This window comes from Lissotriton helveticus, chromosome 9, assembly GCF_964261635.1.
Source record: "Lissotriton helveticus chromosome 9, aLisHel1.1, whole genome shotgun sequence".
Lineage (NCBI taxonomy): Eukaryota > Metazoa > Chordata > Amphibia > Caudata > Salamandridae > Lissotriton > Lissotriton helveticus.
The window spans coordinates 1,008,685,825-1,008,699,119 of NC_136070.1; the positions used below are offsets into that span (position 1 = coordinate 1,008,685,825).

Sequence of the window (13,295 nt, forward strand, 5' to 3'; positions counted from 1 at the left end):
AACACCCTTCTCACATCAAGGGAATGAAGGGACCTCTCCGCCGGAGAGGAAGGATGGTGAAAAAACGTGGGTAACGTGATAGTTTGATTCACATGGAAATCTGACACCTCCTTAGGAAGGAACTTCAGGTGAGTTCTCATCACAACCTTAGATGCGTGAAATACACTATAGGGCTCTTGGCAGCAGAGAGCCTGGATCTCACTCACCCTGCGAGCCGATGTTATAGCCACAAGGAAAGCTGCCTTCCAGGATAGATTCTGTAGAGAAACCTTATGAATAGGCTCAAAAGGCTCCTTCATTAGTCTAGACAGCACCACATTAAGCTCCCATGGAGGCGAAGGACGCCTAATGGGAGGAGACCCCTTCTTCAAACCTTCCAGAAAATCTTTGATGACTGGGATTCGGAAAAAGGACGTTTGTGAAGGGCATTTCCTATACGCAGTTAAAGCTGCTAGGTGAACCTTGCTGGAATGAAAATTAAGGCCAGATTGAGCCAAATGCAGTAAGTATGGGAGGATGACATCCTCCTTGCAGGATGTAGGGTCTGCACCCTTAGACGTGCACCAAATGCAAAATCTCTTCCATTTGTATGCATAGGAAGTCCTTGTAGATGGTCTTTTTGCTGCTTTTAGTATCTCCATGCAGTTCTGAGGCAGATTTAAATGTCCATACTGCATTAGCTCAGGAGCCATGCTGCCAAACTCATCTGCCCTCTGAACTTCATGAGAAGGTCCGGCCGACACAGAAGTCGAAGATTCGGCAGGAGAGACCGGTGTAGGAGTTCGGTGAACCACCATCGCCGAGGCCATTCCGGAGCAATGAGGATCATCCTGGCACTGCCGGGATCAGGGGAATGGGAGGAAAAGCGTAGAGAAAGCTGCTCGATCAGTTGATCCACAGTGTACTCCCACGTCCCTGGTTGGTAAAACCTGGAGGCGAAGTCTCGGCATATGCCGTTTTCTGCGGTGGCAAACAGATCGATGTCTGGAGTGCTCCACCTTGTGAAGATGCCTCTTAACACCTCGTCGTTTAAGACCCATTCGTGATTTTCTTGAATGAGCCTGCTGAGTGCGTCTGCCTGAGCATTCTGCGCACCTGGCAGAGGAGTCGCCGTGATAGTCAGGCCCCTGCCCAGGAGCCAGTTCCAGATCGTCTGCACCTCCCGAGACAGTGTGCGCGATCTTGAGCCCCCCTGCTTGTTGAGGTAATACATTGTTGTTGTGTTGACCGTCTGTACAAGCAGGGAACTGGTGTTGAACAATGGTTGAAAGGCTTTTAGCACCAAGTGAACTGCTCGGAGTTCCAGAAAGTTGATGTGATACATGGACTCCGTCTGGGACCACGTCCCCTGTATTTGAAGGTCTTCCGAATGCGCTCCCCAGACGTGAAGAGGCACATCGGTCACAATGGTCTGAGTCTGTATCTCTTTGTGGGAAGGAATCCCTCTGGGGAGATTGTGAGGTGAACACCACCACTTCAGGGACTGGACTGTTTATTGAGACAGTTGGATCCTGTCCTTCCAGCCCCCCTCGTCTTTGGTCCCATTGATCCTCTAGACACTCCTGCAGCGGCCTCATGTGGAGGCGTGCATGGGGAGTGAGAAAGGTGCAAGAAGCTATCGAACCCAGGAGAGAGGACACCTTCCTCACCGTCGCAGAAGGCACGGACATAAGAGTCTGAGCCATCCGAAGGATCGATAAGCGTCGCTCCTCCGAAGGACACACGCTTGCCTGGAGTGTATCGATGGAGGCTCTCAGGTACTGCAGACACTGAACAGGAGTCAGAACAGACTTCGACATGTTGATGTGAAGGCCCAATTGGTTCAACAGAACGGTAGTCCTGTTGAAATGTAGCTGCGCTTCATGAAACATGGAGGCTTTGATCAGCCAGTCGTCCAGGTACGGATAGACGAACACCTTGTTCTTCCTCAGGTGCGCTGCAACCACCGCCATGCACTTTGAGAAGGTCCTGGGTGCGGACTTCAGGCCGAATGGAAGCACTGTATATTGGTAGTGATTGGTGCCAACTAGAAACCGCAGGAACTTCCGATGCTTCCTTGCAATGGGTACATGAAAGCACGCGTTTCGCAGATCTATGGCGCATAGCTAGTCCCCTTGATGTAGCGGAGGATAAATCTGGTGCAGGGACAGCATCCGGAACTTTTCTCTGCGAATCCATTTGTTTGCTTGTCGCAAATCGAGAATGGGTCTGAATTAGTTTCTGTCCTTTTTGCATACCAGAAAGAACCTGGAGTATAGACCTTCTCCCCTTTGAGAAGGAGGAACCAGTTCTATCGCCCTTTTTCTTAACAGAGTATCGGCCGCCACTTGAAGTTTGTGCAATAGGTATTGTGAACAAACTGGTGGAATAGATGGAGGAGGGCTGGTGAAACGTAGACAGTATCCATTGCAAACAATATTCAGTACCCAATTGTCCGGAGTTATTTTTCTCCACTCTGCCAGGTAATTCTGAATGCTTCCACCCACCGGAGTGGGTAACAGAAGAGGGGGAAGTAATCCCTCAGGGCTTAGAACCAGCTGGGACCTTGTTCCCCAATGTGGACTGCTGGTTACCCCTGCCCCTCTGACGTCTTTGAAAAGGCTGGAGCTGAAACTGCTGCTGCTGTTGTCCAGCCTGATGTCCTTGTCTGCGTTGGAAACGCTGGGAAGAGTATCGCCGTTGGTAGGGGCGGTAACTATTAAGCTGTTCTTTAGGCTTCTCCAAGCCCACAGCCTTGAGAGTCTCAACCTTCGCTTTCATGCGAGCTATTTCTTCGTCCGCATGGGAACCAAAGAGGGTGGAACCTGAGAATGGCAGGTTAACAATCCGTTGCTGGGCCTCCGGTTTCAGGGAATCCAGCAACAATCATGAATGGCGCCGCAGAGTCACACCGAGAAAAATAACCATGGGCTGGCAGGAGGTGTCCGCAGCCGCGCGGATTATCTAATTGAAGACGATCAGACCCTCATTGAGAACCTCCTGAAAATCCTCTAGTTTGTCTCTAGGCAGGAGCTCCACAAACTGCTGGAGAGACTCCCACAAGGAGCGGTCATACCAGCCCAAGAGCAGTCGAGCTCGCTGCCTTCATTGACGTAGCTGCCGTGCTACAGACTTTTCTCCCTAGAGAACCCAGACTACGGCTTTCCTTGTCCGGTGGAACTGTGATCGAAGAGGCCGTAGCATGCTGCTTCTTCGATGCCACCACTATGACGGAATCCGGAGGAGGATCCACCCGCAGGAAAGCAGGGTCTGAGTCCGGGGGCCTGTATTTCTTTTGAAATCCTGATTACGCCGATTTCACTGAGGCAGGCGTCAGGAACAACTCCATCGCCAGTTCATCCAAACCGGGTATCAAAGACAGCAGAGGACGAGAGACTTGCTTCCTTTGTAGTGTCTCGAAGATCACAGACGTGGAAGGGGCAGGTACGGACAGTGCAATGCCCACTTTGGCCGCTCCCCTTACCAGAACCTCCTGGAATGTTGTAATGTCATCCACCGGTGACACCCTTGGAGGTGGGGAATCCGACTGGGCCGGCGAATATCTTCCTGCACTAGAGGACTCTGTGTCCCTAGTATATCTGGAGCGGGACCGCTCGTGATGACGACGGCGTGATCTGGTAGAAGACTGCCGCCGGCTGCAAGATCGATGTATCGGCCGGGATCGAGACCTTGGCCTTCTTGGCACCGTCGGGACCGCTGGTACAGGTGGAGCCACTGGAAGCGGCTGAGGCGGAGGAGGCGGTGGCGGAGGTGTAGGCAGGCGTGGAGGAGGTGGCGGTGGAGGAGGAGGTGGAGCAGGCAGAGTAGGCAATGTAGGCCTCCGCGGTGACTGACAAGGAGCCACAGGCTGAGCTGGTTCCGGTGACCTGGTTGGCTAATAGGTCCTGGAGTGCTCAGAGCCAGAAGTATGAATCGCCCTCCGCCGCTTTCGGGCCAGCCTCGCAGAGTAAGCTCTGGAAGGAGCGCCCCTTGACAGGGAACGTCCACGCCACCTTGACCTTAAACTCCCAAACGTGGAGATGCTGACCACAGAGGGAGACAGGCTTCGACGATGAGCTCCGGTGACTTCGACGATGACTTTCTCCTCGACGTCGACCTGTGCGTCGACCTGTGCGTCGACGTAGACTGTGAATGGCAGCGTCGCCTCGGCAGCGAGCGCCGATATCTCTTGGACTCAGATCGACGGCGATTATGTGTAGACATTGTCTGTGAGGTCGACGTCGTCGACCTCGTCCGAGGTCTCAACGTCCTTGCCCTCGATGTCGATCTTAGACGTCATTTAGACCCAGATCCCTGGGTTGACGGGGAGCATATGGTAGTCATACCTTGCCTCGACGTCGTCGCCCTAGACGTCGATCAGGACCTGCGTCGTTTCTGAACCTTGTTCCTACTGGGGAGCCCCACAGAGGTCGACGCAGGGCTGTGGAAGAGGAAAGGCTCTCCACAACCAGATGGCCCACCTGCAGCCTGTTGTCTTCTCTGCTCCAGGCCTTGAAGACGAATCTTCTCCCTGTCACGCAGGGTGCTCCTGGAGAATGACTTGCAGATGACACAGGAGTCAGGAACATGAGTTGAAGGAAGACAGAGTATGCAAACCCTGTGAGAGTCCGATTTGGCCTTCTTCCTGCCACACTATGGGCACTTGTCAAATAAAGGTGGCATTTTGACAATAAAAGAGTGGCTAAACTGCCCACCAAGAAGACAGCAAATGGAAGGTAAAGGCCTCAGACATTGAGTGAAACACTCAATCAAAAAAAGCTCAAATAATTGAAGATATACCACTAAAGTTAGAGCACAATGCTCCAGGGTCCTGCTAGCAGGAGCCGGAATAAAGAACCAAAAGTAACTAGCCTTTGGCTGTGCATCATGGGATACAGAGGGTCTCTGGAGGGTTCATTAAAGGCACGGTATCCATTTACAGACACATAATAGCAGCCTATGGGGCGTGTCTGTCCAACCCTTCCTCTCTATAATGACAAAGGATTTTTGTGAAGGGGAGTTTCTCCATGTGTGAAACTTAGCTAAATGTTTAAATTTCAGTGTTATCTGGCTATTCTTTTCACTTCAGGATGAAGTACTGGCCAGAGTAGCCTTGTTAATTTCAGGCAGCATTATTTGTCTTTGATTTCTCTTAAGTGTCTATGCAGGATTGCAGAAGAGGACAACTTAAGAGACTATTTCCATTGCTCCGGGGTCCACGCACTTGGGCGGGACTATTCACATGATTAGGACTATACACAGATCCCCTACTACAGAACGTCTGGTCACAGAGTCATACTTCTTGAGCATTGGCACGTAACTCACCGAAAATAGCCCAACTGAGGGAGTGATGCCCCGTAGTTCCTGCTGCCCCAACCCTCTCACTCACTCAGCTCTCAGGGAAAAGGCACTTACTGCTGCACTCCATATAGCACTTCAGGTCCGAGAACCTCCGGTCACAGAGTCCTTCTTCTTGCCCAGGCCGGGTCAGCAGCAGAGCAGTGCAGCCAGGAGGCAGAGGAGGTGCCGGCTGCAGTCATCTTGCCAGCAGCGCCGGCTGGAGCGTCTAAGTGTGGAAGGAGCCGATCTCCGGTCCACAGAGTAATTTTTCTTGCCCAGGCCAGGACAACAGCAGCAGAGCAGTGCGGCCAGGAAGCAGAGGAGGCACCGGCTGCAGCCATCTTTGCTCAGATTTAAAACAGTTTAAGAAAATCCAAGTGGATGGAGCAGGGAGACACGCATACGTGCAGAGGGGCAGGATACATCAGAGCACGGATAGAATTGAAAGTGAAAGAGCGCACGGAGCGCTGAATATAAACAGTGTGTTCGCGAACAGTAAACAGTTTAAGAAAATTCAAGTGGATGGAGACATGCATACGTGGCGAGGGGCAGACACATCAGCAGGACACAGCGGAGCATGGATAGCATTGAAAATGAAAGCGTGCACAGTGCGCTATATATAAACAAAGCACGTTGCACGTAAAAAAGCAAGTCACATTTAAAACAAGCGCTCGCATGGGGATCTCTTGTCTTTATGGGGCCATGTGTTTTGAACACATGGCCCCATAAAGATAAGAAACCTTTTGCGACAAAAGGAAAGCAGGCGAGCCCGTCTAAGTAGGCCGTCTGAAAAAGCCAAAAGTACACGTCATAAAAAAGCTCTTTTCCAATGGCTGGCTCCCGTTTTGCATAAACGCTGACGCCAGCCAATGGAAAAAAGGGGTGGGGCTTAAAGCCCTTTACAGAAGTTACTCTAAATCATTAAATCTCGCCAAGCGAGCTGCGCATGTTTGCAGCCAAGCTAGCCGAGACCTAATAGAGGACTACTGCCTTTCTCCTAACTTTATATAATAAACACATCACACCTACTAAATCAGACAATTAACGTTTAAGGCCTATAGCCTTTACCATTGGCTTGACACTATAATCAACTCAGGTCTACTGAAGGGAAGATATGCTAGCCATCATGTATACAGTTATAAAATTCCAAATATGTACAAAATTGCATTCAGAAAACAAAATCTGCAACCCCTATCAAAAGGGACTAAAAAGGACAATCTCAAAGAAAATATACTACCCCACCCCCCCTAGAGTTTGCCACAGGGAATGAATAGTAAAACATTTGCCTTCTATGGCAGTCCATGAGATTTCATGTAACCAAATAATCGTATATAGCATTGCGTGATAATATTCAACAGTTAAAGACCCATCAGCTTTAAAAATTGCTTTCTCAATAAATAAGCCAAGCCTACTGCCTTTGTAATGATGTTTTAATAAAGAGATGAGGGCTGTGGCTTCAAACAGAACTTTAACGGGTTAAACCACCATGGCTAATCCTTTAAAATTGCTTCTCATCATACATAACCAGCTCAGCCATACTGTATTGAGAAAGCTTTCCAACAAATCAACAGTCATCCAGTAACAAAATTAGAACTGTAAACTATATTACAGTTGGCAAAGCAAAATACTAGGTGTACTAAGAGGGCCCAACAAGCATTGTCACAGTGCAAACCAATACTAAACCTTCTGCCTACAGCAGCAAACTGATCCCCACGAAACAAAATACATCTATGAAGATTTAATTAATTAGAGTAATGACAATCCATCTTTAAATGGCTATTGACTTTAACATATCTTTTTCACAATAAAGTCAGGCCCATGGACTTTATCTTAACTTTTCATAATAAACAGATGTTGCTATCCATGATCATGGGCGTGCCACCATAACCAGCACAGTTCTGTAGCACTGAGTATAAGCCTTCACACAAGGCAACCAGCAAAGATAAAACAAGCAAAATTATCTAGAAGTTTAAAATAATTGCAATGTAATTTGTTTATCCTTAAAGTGTAAGTAAGCCCCATTTCTTATAGTGGCATGACCAATAGGCCAAACACAATATCTGTGCTTGATAAAGAGCGTGTCTCAAGCAGCTGGATAAATAAGTGATCATAGCTTTTTGGAGGTTAAGCACTCATTCTGTGGAAGCACACAGCTTTTGACAAATCAAAAGCTGTACTCAGATGAACATCTGGATCGTGACACTCCCTCTGTAGTACTCCTTAAAGCTCTTTTCCATCATATAAGTAAGGTATGGATAGCAAAAGCTATGCTGTTAAGCCAGCCTAAAAAAAACGTAACCATCAAATACTTCAACTTCATTTGGATAATGCCTGGGTGTTCAGAGTTACTAACAGTATGCCAAAGGGGGGAAAGTGAGCAAAACGCACAAGATGATGGACGGAATGTTGCACAATGGCAAAACATTCACCCCCAGTCACAGATCTGGGTTTAATCCATCGTTATTTTGCTCACCAAGCCACCCCAGTTCAGACATGGTCATATGCAAATCAGTCTTTACCCTGTGCCTCATGGGAACAGTCCAGCCCGAACTGCCAAGCCATGTCTTCCCTGGACCGGAATCAAGCATCCTAGGACCGGTTTCTGGCTATCAGCCGTCTTCAGCCAGGATAGCTGGACTCCATTGGCTTAGTGAGCATAGGAACCACGTCTGGGCATACCCTTCCCACATAGGGTGAACAGCAAAACATACAAGATGGACGGAATGTTGCACAATGGCAAAACATTCACCCCCAGTCACAGATCTGGGTTTAATCCATCGTTATTTTGCTCACCAAGCCCCGCCATTTCAGGGGAAAATGAGCATTCGAAATGCAATAGGTTTCACTGTTTTTTTTTTAATGAGTTAGCCACTATTGGCATTCTAAATGACAATGTCGATTACCTACCAAGGGAGGAAGAAGGGAGCAGTAGCGAGAATGATATAAGGGGCTAATGCCTGGAACGTAAGAGAGGAGTAAGGATACATACCGAGGTAGGAAGAAAGAGTGAGTTAGGGATAAAGATGGGAATTTCTTCATAAAAAGAACTGATGGCTGTGGAACATGAGACATGCTTTGATAGAGAGTTTGAGCGTATGCTCAATCGAGAACGGGCGTCAGTCATAATCCACATTACACCCCAAGGACACATGCACCAAATATTTCACACCCAGCATGCCATGGACGATGTTAAGGGAAGTATAGCTAATGGGGGTACATGAACACCCTTTGTGACACCATCACCAGCAGCAAATACTGGTCAGCCCTGGTCAGTAACACAGGGCACACACACCTACAAAGTTATGTTATGTTAGGTTATATTTTATTTATACAGCTCGCAGCTACTCTAAAGTGTCCCGGCGCTAACAGAAGGAAAGGACCAAAATGAGCACAAAGCAGCAACTAGAAAAGCAACGTTTTCATTTTTTTCTTAAAGAGCAATGGGTCCTGGATACAAAGTTTAATATAACATGTACCACATACACAGGTTACTGTGCTTTACAAGAGCTCCAGCAACAGACTGGCATCAACTGCGACACGTCAAGTATTTCTCTTAACGGGGGTGCGTGGCCAACAGCATGGCCTGCTAAGACGTGCTTATCCTGAGCTCCGGACGAGCTGCTTCCAAATCAGACTTTCCACTCCGCCCTACACCACCAAAACCACGGGAGGGTCGGTACAGAGACCCCGGACCCCGTAGGGATCACGTCATAGCAGTCTGTGTGACGGTAATCGGCAAAACACTGACCTTGTAGTGTCGTTTCGAGAGGCCCGGCGGCGACAAGATGGCGGCCGCCGTATCCGAAGAGTGAAGACTGCACTGAGATTCGGCCCATAAGTCCTGCAGCTGTCTGCCGCTGTGGGGGTTAGTGACAGGAGAGCATTTTGTGAAGCCCACGTTATCGGCGAGGACCCCAGTGCACCGTCCGGACTCCCCGGCGAAACCCGCGGACTATACTAAGATGGCGGCCGGAGCCGCGACGCAGGGATAGATCGAGCCTGGGGACCGTCCTGCCGCTGGCCTGCCACCCGGGAGGTGAGAGCAAGAGCAGCACTCTGCGGGCCCCGCGTGTCTGGGTGGGGTCGGGGGACGGCCCCTACTGAGGTGTCTGGGCTCCTGGTGGGGGCCGAACACTTTACCAATATGGCGGCCGGAGCCACGAAGCGGAGTTAGAGTGTGCTCTGGCCCTGATCCCGGCCCCACAGCTGAATGCACGCTCTTTGGCCCTAAAGGCTTCCCACAGTCACCTGCCTGGCGCTGCTGTCTGGGCTTCCCCGGCCCCGTATCGATCCCACTCAAGCGGAGGACTCCCTGGGGTGTCCCCCTCCACACTGCACCCTGCTGGGCGGCCCTGGCTCCCCCGAGAGAGGCACCTGGTCCTATTGGAAGTCAGACATACGGTCCTGCGGCCGAGGGGGGTGAAGATACATTCTGCGCTAACCAGACCCCGCGACAGAGCGGCAAGACCTAGTGGGGCATTTGGCGAGGTCCTTGATGCTGGGCTGATGTAGGCATAGGAGTACTGGGCGGGACTGGCACTCAGCCGGCAACACAAACCGAGCCCCCTAGGGGACGAACTGAGGACGCGCTTGGCCTTCTGGCGACTGCTGTGCGGAGTGACCGGACTGCCCTCCCCCGTGACAGACTGAGGAGCTAGCTGACCCCGATCGCGGCCAGAGCGGCAGAGGCGGCGTGAAAAGCGGGTTTCCCCACGAGAACGGCTTCACGGTAATACCAGCCATGGGGAAGAACACTCCCAAAAACCTCCAAACAGGGGCCCATGGAAAAATTTGCCGCGCCAAGACAATCGGCGGATGCCCTCTCCGCTGCCCCCGGCGTGCGTTCTGATACTGACCTGCTAATGGGAGCCATTCAGGAGTCGCGAACTGACATCCAGGAGTCTCGGGCCGCCCTGGAGGTCAAAATCGGCGAGGTAGGGTCGGAGGTGACACTGCTGAGGCAAGACTTCCGAAAGTTAACAGAAAGGGTAACTACAGCTGAGACACGGATAGGCGAGGCGGAAGATTCGATCTCCACCCTGAGAAAAGACATGGCAGAACTGCAGGCTTCCCATCGCCAACTGTTGTGGAAGGTGGACGATGCCGAAAATAGAGCGAGACGCAACAACCTGCGCTTAGTAGGTTTTAGAGAAGGCATTGAAGGGACAAACATGGCAGCATTCCTCCACTCCTGGCTGACCAAAACCTTCCTGGCGGTGCAGTTCTCGATTTGCTTAATCATCAAAAGGGCACACAGGGCCCTCCTGGCAAAGCCGCCAGAGGGTGCGAGACCTAGACCGGTCATTGCGAGTTTCCTGAACTTCGCGGACCGGGACCTGATTCTGCGAGAGGCCAGAAAGTTGGGGGAGATCCGACTGGAAAACACAAACATTATGATATTCCCGGATTATAGCCAAGAGGTGCAGAAACAACGCCGCTCCTTTGACGCGGTGAAGGCGAAATTAAGAGACATGAATATTTCCTATATGCTCCTCTTCCCGGCGAAGCTGAAGGTGATCTTCAAGGAAAAGACACATTTCTTTAACCATCCGGAAGATGCCTGGCAATGGCTGGATGAACGTCCTATATTCCATAGAAGGGAGACCGTTGGACGCGGAATGGCAGACAGGTCGCCGCTCCACAGGCCCCAGTGGGTACTACCAAAGGCACAGAGATTGAAATCCCAAAGGGCAAAGAGACAAACCCCAGCGACACCTTATCAGGGACATAGCTCAGGGAGTAGACGGCATGGACGTTCGGCCTCGCCTGGAGGGAGCGCCACGGCGGGATCCAGATTCAACTGTTTACGAAGACATGCCCGCTCAGAGGGAGAGGATGACGACGATGTTGGGAGCCGTAGTTCAGGGGGGGGAAGAAGAAGAGGTGGGGGGGGTCGTGCTCCATTCACCCATTGGCAGAGGCGATCTGAGTCCTGGAACAAGACGCATCGGGGCGGAATAGTGTCCCCCGAACAGACACTCCGGACTCTCACTCATGAACAATGGTGGGCCAGGCTATAGAGACTGCAGCTCGTCGCGGGGAGCACGCAAGTTGACACGCCCTCTCTACTTAAACTTATTGTTTTTCACTGGTTTTTGTTCTCAACTGCACAACTTTCTCAATTTTTGATATAAGTGAGTGTCTGGGGGGAAATAGGGTTGCATGCTCTTGTAGGAGTTGGTTAGAGCAGGCTGAAGGGGGGGATGCACGGGAGGGCGACAGGCCTTCTCCTGACAGTTCTGCCTTGCGAGGGGATGGGACTGGAAGGGGAGGGAGGTGGGGAGCGGTGATGGGGAGTTCCACGTTACTTCAGGTTGGGGACGGGGGGGTAAGTTGGGGTGAGGGGGAAACAGTTGAAATAATGCAGTCATGTGCCTCAGTGCTTCACACTATGCATCCACACCAGAGACCGACCACACTGAAGTATCACCATCTCGAATGGCAAGTGATGTAGCTGCGCCACAGGTGTGCGATAGGTAGGTTAGTGTCCTATCGTGGAATGTGAACGGGCTGGGTTCTAAAATTAAAAAAGAGGTCTAGTGAACTCTTACCTTAAAAGACTAGATCCGGATATAACCCTACTGCAGGAAACCCATCTCAAGGGAGCTAACTGTGCCTTCATAGCCAGGGGTCGCCACAAAGTTTTGGCTCATGCTGGCTACACGTTTGATTCGAGAGGGGTAGCGGTCATAAAGAAAACCACCCCATTCTGTACTACACGCACCTGGACAGATCCTCTGGGGACTTCTGTTGGGGTCCAGGGGACATGGAATAGACGCACATACACTATCATCTCAGTCTATGCACCACCTAAGTTGCAGGCAAACACGCTCAAGGCTCTCGCTCACATACTCCTGGAAACAGCTGACACCATCCAAATCATGGGAGGAGATTTCAACGTAATGGATATAGGGCAGGATCGATCTGGGACAGCGGGGAGGGAACCGGACTACCCTATCACAACAGATTGCTAATATAGGGCTCATGGATATCTGAAGATGGTTGCATCCTACTCAGACGGCCTACTCATACTACTCTGGAGCACATAAGGTATTCGAGATTAGACTATATATTTATGTCTAGACAGTACTTGACAGTGGACGATACTGCAGACTATAAAGCTAGGGGCATCTCTGACCATTCCCCATTGTTGGTAAGGGTAGGGCGCAAAAGGGGGTACGGTGGGGACCACTTGGCGCCTCGCAGCCTGGGATCTTCAAAATGCGGCTATTCTGAGAGGCGTGAGAGCAGATATTAAGGTCTATATTGCTGAAAACGAGGGAACGGTGGAGTCGGAGGTCACCTTCTGGGAAGCTCTGAAGCCGGTAATGCGGGATAGAATACAAAGTAGATTGGGGGAGGAAAGAAGAAAACTCCAATCTGAGGTCACGGCACTGGAACGGACTATCCTGGGCTTAGAGAGGGAATACCAGAGTTTGAAAAATGCTGAGACTCTTCGAAGATTGATTGATACCCAGAAACAATATAGGGAATTGGTTACTAATGAGGCTAAAACTCAATCCCTAGCTACCCTTCATCGCCTCTACGATGTGGGGTATCAGTCAGGCAAGCTACTAGCGTGGCTAAGTAAAAAGGAGCGTGCGACTAGATGGGTGGACCACATTAGGAATGCAGATGGGATGCTTGTTAGTTCAGATGCACAAATTGCTGAGACATTCGCTACACATTATGAACTCTTCTACGCAGCCAGGGATCTGGGGACATGTGAGGAAGCTCTACAATATATGGCGCAGACGGACCTGCCCCTGCTGTCTCCTGAGGCCCTTCTGGCGTTGGAGGCTGAAATTACAGCAGATGACATATCGGAAGCCGTAGCCAGACTGAGACCGGGTAAAACACCGGGACCGAACGGTTACCCGGCAGAGTTTTTTTAAGCGTACGGCGGACCTCTAGGCTCGCCACTTGAAGGGTCTCTTTGCCGGGATCTACCAGTAGGGGGGCTCCCCCCAGACCTC

General features: G+C 50.7%; 1 protein-coding gene across 4 annotated transcripts in view; it reads right to left on the reverse strand.

The window, feature by feature from the left end:
• The window catches only part of SAMD4B (sterile alpha motif domain containing 4B), a 1,202,466-nt gene that overhangs the window by 1,109,083 nt on the left and 80,088 nt on the right, over nucleotides 1–13,295 (reverse strand). The window lies entirely within an intron of this gene.